Here is an 11,866-nt window from a genome sequence, read left to right as displayed (position 1 = left end):
CTTCGGCTGGCCCTGATTAGATCATGAATTGTTCTTGCCAAGTAGCTGTGATCAGGTCTTCGACACCACGTAGAAAAAAGTCCTGGTAAAATCCAGAACAGTGTGCATCCTCCAAAATGGCGGTGAGCAGAAGAGGGGGGAGGAAGCGATGATTGACAGCTTCTGACCTCACCCACTCACTGTGTTCTCCTTCACATTACACGCGGATGTCACATGACATATCTTTACGTCAAAGCTGAAAATTCACAAAAACGAACAGAAATAAAAAGATTCCACAGGTGCTAACGACAAAATACCTCTTTTTCAATCCACAAAATGTCTAAATAAATATCTTCCCAAAGAAAATATTCAGGGCTTTAGCAAACCCCCGCTCTTCCAAACCACTATAACCAGACGATGCCATGTGCATTTACAATGAAATTACTCTTTGAACATACACAAAAGGAACAAAAAAATTCTTTTTCCACATACTCCAAAATCTGATTACCCCTCCTTACTTTGGCGATAAAATGGCTTCTCTTGCTTCAATCTATAGCGAATTATCACAGCAACAAAACCAAACTCAAAACAAAAAACCACATCATGAATCCTAGCCATGGCCAATGTCCAGTTTTTTGCTTGAATTCCTCCCAAAGTTGCATAACAACGGAACCTTTTTTTACTAAACGCTAAACTAAATGAAACATAACCTTTTTTTCTCAAAAAACAAAGAAAACTCACCTCCTCAGTCCTGGCTTGAAGGCAGTTATACTTTTCAAACTCCATAATAATAGTAATTGTGGCATGTGATGCAAGAAAGCAAGCGTATGAGCTTATATACCGTCAGCCAAAAAAAAAAATTCACACGACCATTCCCTCTAAATGTTTGACCAGTTCCTCCTTAAATTTATTTAACTTATCAGCTTCCACAACGACAGATGGAAGTTTGTTCCAGCAATTAACCACCTGCTGGCTAAAGGAAAATTTCCACACATCTATTCTACAGCTGTCTTTCCTCAATTTGAATTTATGCTCACTTAGATTTGTAATCTGAACAAGTGGAACAAGCCCATCAGAATTCAGCATGCTCAACCCATTCAAGGCCTTATACACCTCAATCAGATCACCTTGCAGTTGCCTAGTCTCCAGCTGCTGAAATTTGCAGAACTTAAGCTTCTCTTGGTAAGAGGATCCCTTCATTCCACTCACAAATCTTGTTGCCCTTCCCTGTACATGCTCAAGCAAATCCACATCCTTCCTAAAATGAGGCCTCCAGACTTGTACGCAGTACTCAAGGCGTGGCCTGACCATTGCCTTATATAGAGGGACAATCACCTCCTTTTCCCTGCTAGCAAAATTCCTGTATATCACTGACAAAACCCTATGACCTGCTCTTGCAGCCTGTCAGCATTGTTCAGAAAACTTCATATCTGACTGCACAATTACTTCCATGTCTTTTTCATTTTCTACCACCCTAAGTGTAGTACCACACAGTTGGTACATTCCTCTGGGGTTACTTCTACCCATATGCAGTGCTTTGCATTTGTTAAGGTTAAACTTCAGTTGCCACTTCTCAGCCCATCTTCCCAAATTTTCTAGATCCTGTTGCAGTAGCACACTCTCATTACTGTCATTAACAGCCTTGCGAACCTTTGTATCATCTGCAAACTTCGACATTAAGGCTGATATACCTTCATCGATATCATTGATAAATAGAAAAAACAACAGTAGACCCAACACTGTACCCCGTGGGACTCCACTAATAACATTAGTGGAGTCCCACAGGGTTTGGTTTTGGGTGGTAATCAACAGATGCTGCTCTCCATGAAGAGCAGCACCCATTGATTACTACCCTCTGTCTTCTTCCACTCAACTATTGTTTTATCCATTGTAGCAACTTACCCTTAACACCATTCTGCTCCAATTTGTACAGTAGTCTTTCATGTGCAAAAGTGTCAAATGTTTTCCTGAAATCCAAGTAAAAAAAAAAGTAAAGTAAACTGCAGCCATTATCAACCCACTGCAGGATGGAAGCCTCCTCAACAATTAATGCTAAGGGAAATGGACCACAATTTGCCATGCTGGTGAAGTGCAGGTTGGCAGATCGACTGTATTTAGCAGTCAGGGGCTTGAACCCCGGTCTACCAAAGAGCGTGTGCTACTGCACTCCTGTACCTGACCACTCGGCTACGGAGCCAAGTATATAATATCAAAATTATTTTTTGCATCCAGTTCCTTTGTAACCACATCATAATATCCTATCAAATTTGTCAGACAAGACTTTCCCTTAACAAACCCATGCTGTGTCTGAATTATTGCTGCAGTCTTGTCTAGATGATCCTGCAATGCATCTTTAACCAGTGACTCCATTATTTTACCTGGAACAGAAGTTAAACTAACTGGTCTGTAATTACTCGTGTCACCCTTTGATCCCCCCTTTGTGAATTGGGGTCACATTTGCACATTTCCAGTCTATGGGTACCTCCCCTGAGTCCAAGGAAGCTCTCATAATTATGGCTAAGGGTTTGCTTAGTTCCATTGCCGCCTCCTTTAATATAACTGGATAGATCCCATTCACCCCAGGTGCTTTATGTTTAACTTCAACAATTTCTCCTCTACTTGGCTCTCAGTTATTACAAAATCATTAAGCATCCTGCTACAATTTAATAACCTTCTGGCATTTTCAATCCTTAATAACTCCTCATGTGTGAATGTAGATGCAAAATGCTCATTCAGTTTGTTTGCTTTCTGCATAGGATCATCAACAGTCGAACCATCGAATCAAGTGGACCACTCTGATTCATCCCCTTACTTTTAGAGTTTATATAAGTAAAGAAATCCTTGCTGTTTTTCTTAGCATCATTTGCCAAAGATTATTTGTAATCTGCCTTCACCTGACTAACCTCCTTTGTGACTTGTTTACAGACTAGCTTATATCTGCCATAAGCTTCTGAGTCGCTTGATAATTTATATGAATCCCATGCATTTTTCTTCACTGCCACAAGTCTCATTAGTTCATTTGACAACCATTTAGGCCTAATTGAACAATATATCTTAATAGGTATGAAATGTTTAGTAGCTTCCACGATTAATTCCTCAAATGCTTCCTACTTAGAATTTTCTGTTGGTAACGTTATCAGTTGGTCCCACTGTACAGAATTTAAAAACTGTCTGAGATCAATGTAGTCACCTTTACGAAAGCAAAAACCCTTTTCTTTATCCCTGATGGTAATTATATCTTTAAGTAAATCCCATATCAGTACACTGTGATCACTGCCACCTAGTGGTTCATTTACCTACAGATTCTTAATACACGAATGATTACCGCTGATAACCAGATCAAGAGTATTACTTTCTCTGGTTGCCTCTCGTACATGCTGCTGCAGAAAACAATCATCCAATAAATCAACAAAAGCCTTACTAGTGTGCGAGTGACTAACCCACAAGTTCCAGTCAATATATCTGGGAAGTTAAAATCTCCCATTATAAGACAGTCGGATTTACTAGCCCACTCTATTTCTCTGTATAATTGTTCGTTGTGCTCATTCGAGTCATTAGGCCTATAACACACTCCTACTCTTATTTTTGCTTTCACAGTGCTTATGTCACACCAAACTGAGTCAACAGTGCACTGTCCATCTATATCAACTGGATGTACTTCTTTTGATATTATGCTCTTCTTAATTAACAGCATAACCCCTCCTCCCTTCCTATCTTTTCTGTACACGTTGTACTGCCCAAATTCCAATTCTGCATTCCTAATATCTGTGTGACACCACGTCTCTGATATCCCAACAATATCCGCCTTTGATGTCTTGACCAACACTTCAAATTCATCAAATTTATTTACTATACTTCTAGTATTGCTATACATGCACCTATTCTTATTCACCCAACACATCCCATACCCACCTGTTTCACGATGATTGCCATCAGTCCCTGAAACCCTCAGCACCCCTTGCCCCAGGCTGCTGCTTATTCTAATAGAAGTAGTGCAAGAATCACCTTCACCTCTGCCTGTGGCTACTTGTAACCTTTTAGTCTGTGAATCCCCCCAAGCTAGCAGTTTTCCAACCCACCTAACACTGCCTCGATAGTCAGATTTCTGCTACCATAGTGCCTATGCTGTCACATATTCTGTGAGGTAGGAGTCAAACTGACCATCTAGTCCTCGATGGCAGTTGCTGTTTAATAGCACTCCATGTTCCCTCAATATTGTTGGTGTTAGCACCAATTTCAGAGTCAGTGAAATGAAGAGAGTGGTTTACTGCTATATGCTTAAAACCTTCATCCCCCAGACAACCATAAGACTTCCAACAGTCCAATACTACAGTAGTACCAGGCAGTATGGAAGTCTGAATTATGTCCAGGAGGACTTCTTTACTCCTATGTTCCACGACCCTGAAAAAACTCTGTGAACTGCCTTGTTCAACCCACCAAACACCCAATGCTCATTCATAACAAAATAACAATTAAAAAAAAAATATAAGAAAAAAAAAAAAAATTCAAAAATTCAAATTAAGAAAAGACAGATGTAGAATAGATGTACGGAAATTTGCCTTTAGCCAGCGGGTAGTTAATTGCTGGAACAAACTTCCATCTGTTGTTGTGGAAGTTGATAGATTGAATAAATTTAAGGAGGAACTGGACATGCATTTGGAGGGAATGGTGTGATTTTTTTTTTTTTTTTTGGCTGATTCTGCATAAGCTCATACACTTGCTTTCTTGCATCACATGCCACTACTACTACTATGCATACCAGTTGGGTTCAGAACTGTCCCCACTCAAAGATTTTTGTTTATCACACTTCAAATTTTTTGACTCTAAATTTTTCTCATTTTGCTGTGCATTTTGGCATTAAGTATGCTCACTTTTTTTTTTTTATATAAAAAATTGATTTCATTTATTAGATATAAAATTAGAATGAGTCTGAGGTTAAGGTCTAATCTTAAACGTGTCTAGAATTCAAAATTCCATGAAAAATTCAAAACACACTTTTATTGATTTTTTAGAATTCCAATCACAGGTGTGGTTTGTTTTTATGGGGGTTTAATGGCACATAAGCTGCTTTGGCTATAATGTGCCTATTCATTTATTATATAAAGAAATGAGAAATTTTCATAAAATCAGAAAGGATTAACAAGTCCACTTTGCTTGAGGAAGTTAAAAAATTCAGATATATTTGCCTTGTCACCAATGACATTTTCTAGTGTTATTGACTTATGAAGGTTAACCAGTGATAGCAATGTTGATGTTCTGTCTTGTTTGTAGTACAGGCAGTCAATGAGAATATGTTTCATGTCAGATGTATAGAACAGTGTGGACACTGTGGTGGAGATGTATAGAACAGTGTGGACACTGTGGTGGATAATGTCCTGTGAGCAAATGAAGATGGGTCAGATGAGTGTGACCGATTCTTGCTCTTGAAAGGACTACTTCTTCTCGTCTTGATGTACGAACACTGGAACGCCAAACTTTCAGGTCATATTTAAACCGAAAGAGTTTATTGTTATTCTGAGAGTGCCAGATTGCTGTCCATTCTGAGAGTGCCAGATTGCTGTCCATTCTGATAGGCATGCAGCATTAATGATTAATGCATAGTCTGATGCTGGAACAGGGATATTGGTTAAATCTGAGGTAGTTGGATTTTTTGCAGCTTTATCGGCCAGTTCATTGCCCAAAATTCCAGAATGTGTCGGAATCCAACAGAAAGTTACCAAGTGATGGCATGCTTCAATTTGCAGTAATAAGCTTCTAATTTAATCTAGTACAGGGTGAACTTTATTAGTTACATAATAACATCATGTTATTATGTAACTGAGGAGTTACATAATAACATGATGGAACTGAAGGAATCAGTGTAAATAATAGCTTTTAAAGAACAGATATTTTCTAAGGCTAGTTTAATTGCATACAATTCAGCTGAGAAGATACTGAATTCAGATGGAAGGGATGCTGAAATAACGCATTTGCAAATACTTGGATACTCCAGCGTTTGAATTAGATTTAGAACCATTTGTATAATTGAGGTATAATCAGTATATAATTGAACACTGATCTGGATAAAGAGTGTGAACTGCGTGAAGATGTCTGACATTTGATGCTTGTAAAATATTCTTTCCCCATTGACAGAGGTAAGTGTCACAGGTTGGGATCATAGGAGGAGGAATCCATGGTGTTCAGTACAAGTTGCTACCTGTTGTACAAAATGGATGGAAACATTCCAAACCTGTGTCAGTTCAAGAAGACAAAGAACAGCTGGTTTTAGCTCCATTGAAGCTCCATAATTTACTATGCTGGGTTTATTTCTGTAGAAATTTTCTAATGGTGGATTGAAAAGGTATGACTGAATGGGATGTGAGTCAAAACTTTGTATTTTGACAGCATACTTCAGCAACAGTGTTTTCCTATGTAAACTTAGTGGTGATTCATGAGCATCAATAATGAGACTATGTGCTGGCAATGTTCTGAATGCACCAAGTACAGTGTTGAACTGGATCGAGCCAGTGTAATGCACTCATTTTGGCTGAATCACAGATTGGAGCTCCATAATCCAGATGGGATCTGATTAATGCCCTCTATAATCAAAGCAGGGAGGTACAATTTGCACGCCATGTGGGTGCAAATCCTGCGGATAAAGCTCTGAGTATGGTGGTGTTCCAATGACAGTATGAAATCACAATGTGAAAATGATGAATAAAGATGCAGAAAACTGATGATTAATTTCTATTAGATAAGTAGATTAAAGTTTTTCAAAATGGGATTCTGAAGGATAGAAATCCTAATAAAGGTGGAAATGCCTGATGTGCTATAGAAGAGGGATCTTAAAATCAAAAAATGTGAATATGCTGAAAAAACACTTTCATAAAAAAATGACAAATGAAAACGATTTAATTTTGTTGTTAATTATTATATATTTTTAATTAAGTCACTATCATTTAAATATCACTTGACTCTATTCTTCATTTCATGAAGCTGATCCTACAGGAAAGAGATGGATTTGTAAATAACAGTGGTAGGATTGGTAGTTATATGAAGGGTTAGAATGCTCCACAGAGTGGCTGCTCATTAGCCCTCCTATTTGCAGTGCTGCTTGTACCTTTTTTTTTACTGTTCCTGAGGCTTTCTTACATGCAGATGATGTAGTCTTTGCTTTCCCTGTTCTAGCCAATACTGCTAATAATTCAGGATTTATAAACAGTATCAATGATGCTCTTTCTTCAAATTGATTATATAGATTTTATTTTGGATTTTTTTGGTCTGAATGTGGATAAGATGTATATGTGGTGTTTTCCTATTAGTGGGCACGCATTACTTTAGATATCAGTTTCGGAAGCAGGATGCCAACATTGGTGGTAAACTTTTGGACAGGAAATGATTTCCCATTTGTTTCTTAGACATTTTTATATAAAAATTGTAAAGGTTTTCTTCATTTCTTTGGATGCTTAAATTAGGTTTGTCCTTAGTCTCTCATAAGACTGCAATTCTAATATTTGACACTCTCTATGTTATACCTTTACTTAGTATTCATGAGTCTCGTCTTCATTTGCTCTTAGTGTTTTGGTCTTCTGACCAATTTGATTGGTTACTATGATGTGGTCACAAAGGAACTGAATGCCAAAAATAATTCTGATATCATATACTTGGATTTCAGGAAACCTTTTGATACTGTTGCACATGGAAGGCTGCTGTACAAACTGGAGAGCTACGGCATCAAGGATAAGCTGCTACAATGGATAAAGGGATGGTTGAGTGGGAGACAACAGAGTGGTAATCAATGGACACTGCTCCTCGTGGAAAAATGTTATTAGTGGAGTTCCCCAGGATTCAGTGTTGGGCCCATTGTTGTTTTGCATATTTATCAATGATATTAATGAAGGTATATCAGGTTTAACATCCAAGTTTGCAGATGATACAGAGGTTGGCAGGGTTGTTAACGACAGTAATGACAGTATGCTACTACAACTGGATCTAGATAAGTTGGGAAAATGGGCTGAGAAATGGCAACTGGAGTTTAACATTGACAAATGCAAAGTACTGTATATGGGTAGCAATAACTGAAGAGAAACGTACCAACTGGGTGGTACTACACTCAGGGAAGTGGAAAGTGAAAAAGACCTGGGGGTAATTGTGCAGCCAAATATGAAGTTCGCTGAACAGTGTAGACAGGCTGCCTGGGCAGGTCATTGAGTCTTGTCGATGATATATAGGAATTTTGCTAGCAGGGACAGGGAGGTGATAATCCCGTTATACAAGGAAATGGTCAGGCCACACCTAGAGTACTGTGTACAGGTCTGGAGGCCTCATTTTAGGAAGGATGTAGAGTTGCTAGAATGAGAAAAAAAAAGTGCAACAAGATTGGTGAGGGGAACAAAGGGGTGCTCTTACCAAGAAAGGCTTAAGTTCTGCAAATTGTGGCACCTGGAGAGTAGGCACCTGCGAGGTGATCTGATTGAGGTGTATAAGGCCTTGAACGGGTTGAGCAAGCTGAATGCTGATGGGATTCTTCGTTTTGCTCAGACTAAGAATCTGAGGGGGACACAGTTTCAAATTGAGGAAAGATAGTTGTAGAATAGATGTGCGGAAATTTGCCTTTAGCCAGTGGGTAGTTGATTGGTGGAGCAGGCTTCCATCTTTTACTGTGGAAGCTAATAGCCTAAATAAATTTAAGGCCGAGCTGGACAGGCATTTGGAACGAATGGAGGGATGAAATGGGAGGGTTTTTTTTTTTTTTGGCTGATGCTGCATAAGCTTGCTTTCTTGCACTCATATATCTCTACTAATGCTAATGTACATAAATAAATTCCTCTTTACTGGCCAAAAAAAAACTGCCCCTCTTTTCCTGAACTCTTTCTGTGGAGCTTGCAGTAATACATTATTTTTCACTGCTGCATAAAACAAGATAACAGACAACCACCATACTGTTGTCTACAAGTGAGGTCCCAAAAATAAACTGCAACTGTTCCTTCGTATTACAAAAATGAGATGTATTCAATCCTACATAGATTACGAGCTAAGTTCCGGATGTAAATATTTTCTTTTCAATTGACAAAAAAAAAAAAGCATGTCCAACTTCTTCAGTCTCTTTAATGCATGTTGCAACACCAGGAAATATCTCAACACGAACTAGGTTAATGCCTACTCCACAAATTTAAATTGGATTTTTGTTCCTTATAACAGCTTAATAAAGCACTTCACTAAATGCTAGATCCAGTGGTGTCTGATAATAAAAATGGTAGCTTCTTCAAAATTTTGGTTCTTGAAATAGTTGTCAATCTTGCATTGACATTACATAAATTTTTCAATATTTTTTATATAAAAATGTGTTATACATATTATTATTGACAAACTGTATGTATTATTACTGATGAATAGCAGAACTGGGTGTATTATCTAATTTCCTCATTCTACACATCTTTGGATTCCAGATTGATATTGATTCCTTTGGATTCATATTGACCCTGTTGTCACGCTCAGTAAATATTCCTAATAACCGTTATAGAGTTGTTAACTTCAAACTTGATTGAACAGGTGTTTCCAAGGTTAGCATAAAATGCATGCCAAGTATTGATTTGAGGAAGATGTAGTTTGGCATACAGCTATTAATATTTAGCTGATAAAAAGAGGACAATGAGAATCACACTAAAACCAGCTGGCTGTCATGAGGCTAATTAGACTGCTCTAACTGAAAGACAAACTGAAGGTCTTTTTACTAGATAAGAATTTGTAATTTTCTCACTTCCTCAATGATCAGTGTCTATTCATGCTGTGTTATCCATTCAAAATTTTTCAGAAGCTAAATATGCCTCCTCATGGTTGAAACAAAAATGTTCCAAATTCAGCAGATAAAGCCTATGCATTTTAAAACAAGCTGGCTATTTGTAAGCAAAATGTAATTACTAAGCTCGAAGCATTATCCAATACAAGTATTACAGAAGTTTTTGCAAGCAAACATTAACAGAGACAATAACCTAGTAATAATCAGCTGTTTAACCAATTTTAATGGAAACTTGTTTCCTGATATGGTTTGAGGATTTTGAGGTCAGAGATTCTTTCCTAGTATCAGTGAAACGACATTTTTTGCTTCAAGAGCAAATAATAGAAATAAAATATTGAATGTTTTTCATAAAATTTAATAAACAACTGTTTAATATTTGCATTATCAATAAGAATTGTTGCAAACTGCCAGAACAGTTCTTTTATTATGCACATGAACATATCAACAAAACAATGGATAAGATAAATCTCAATTTAGAGCCCCATTGAAAATAGCATTAATAATAATAATAATTATTATTATTATTATTATTGTCTGTTGTTTCTAGAAAATTTTAAGCATTGAGAATAGCAATTCTGGATATTTATCTCAAAAGTGTATCTCATCATATAAGCTCATCGATTATAGCTATGAAAAGCAATGAACTGAAACTTGATTTTATACAATTTTCAGAAAACCTTATCTGTATTCTTGCACCCAATTTTATTTTTAGTTATCCACGAGTTATATTTTTGAAAGAGAAATTCATTATTATTAGCCATATGGCGCAAGGAAGCATGAGGCTTATGCTGCACCAGCCAAAAAAAAAATTGAGTACCCTGAGACAGTAAATCAAAAGTTGTAGCTATACAATGCTTTTGAACAGTGGTATTTTATGAATTTAGCTATTATATACAAGGGATGGCTCAGAAGTTTTTGCAAATGATTTGCTATAGTAAGAATATAACTACCAGTAATGTTACATGATATGTAAATTTATCTCAGAAAGTTTCAGAATTCCACACAAGTTTTTTTTTGGGATGGGAATGCAAAAAAAATTGAATTAGTTTAACAATTTCACCAATCTTTTTTTTTTTTTTTTTTTTTTTATGAGAACCCCAAACACGAAAGGTATCAAAACCTATAGTACTTAGTACCGTGCATGGGTTGAAGGAGAAGTATGGGGAGAGGGGGATGCCGGAAACTTTGCTCTATAGACTAAACATGGGTTTCACCACTTCAAGCCTCCAATAAGCAAAGTGGTAGTATTTCACCGGTTGATGAAATTATAAAAGATGTACCATTACTTCTAATTTGAATGGTTGTACAATTTTTGACCTATACTCATATATCATCAAATAAACAAAGCTGAGTGAAACTACACTCATTTTGTTTCATCGGTACAGTGTAAAATCTTACCTTTCAACTATTATGAGCTTTCTTGAGGAAGATCCCTCCCACTCCATAACCTTTGGAGGGGGGGGAAAGTGACTGACAAGTCTTGTATCATATATTTCTTACTGTTGTGACTGGTAAAAATATTGAAGACCTAGCTAGAATTTTATTTTCAAGGAGTTTCAATACCTGTCTTAACTGTTAATTTCTGTACAGATAAAGTATCCTTTGGGAGAATTAACTGAGCTATGATAGTCTCCATATTCTTGATTCCCTGTTAGACACATACTGTCTCTTCTTTTGATGATCACCTCTTCTCTTCAAATAATCAATTTTCTTCAGCAAAAATATTATTCATAATAATTCATAAAAATTATTCATATTAATTTTTATTTTTGATTTTATTTATTTAAAATGAGAATGAATATTTAGCTTCCTAACATTACTATAATGAATGGAACAGGATAATACTATGATTATTGAGCCATTTCAGATACCAGTGTTACCAAGTTATCACTAACACTCCTCATCCAGTTCATGGCATTATTTTTCACTGTCCTGGTCATTTTAGTCAAATAAAAGTTATTCAAAAGTATATTAATTTGCAAAGTAATTTATTAGTCAGTCTTAACCCTTAGTAAACTATTTATAATGCATGTTATACCTTATAACACTATAACTGTAGAATCTGAACACACACATTTTCAGTGTTTCAAAAAAATAATGGCAATTCCA

This window comes from Mastigoproctus giganteus, chromosome 4 (genome assembly GCF_048544385.1).
Source record: "Mastigoproctus giganteus isolate SK-2022 chromosome 4, ASM4854438v1, whole genome shotgun sequence".
Taxonomy (NCBI): Eukaryota; Metazoa; Arthropoda; class Arachnida; order Uropygi; family Thelyphonidae; genus Mastigoproctus; species Mastigoproctus giganteus.
Note: the sequence above shows the minus strand (reverse complement) of the source record.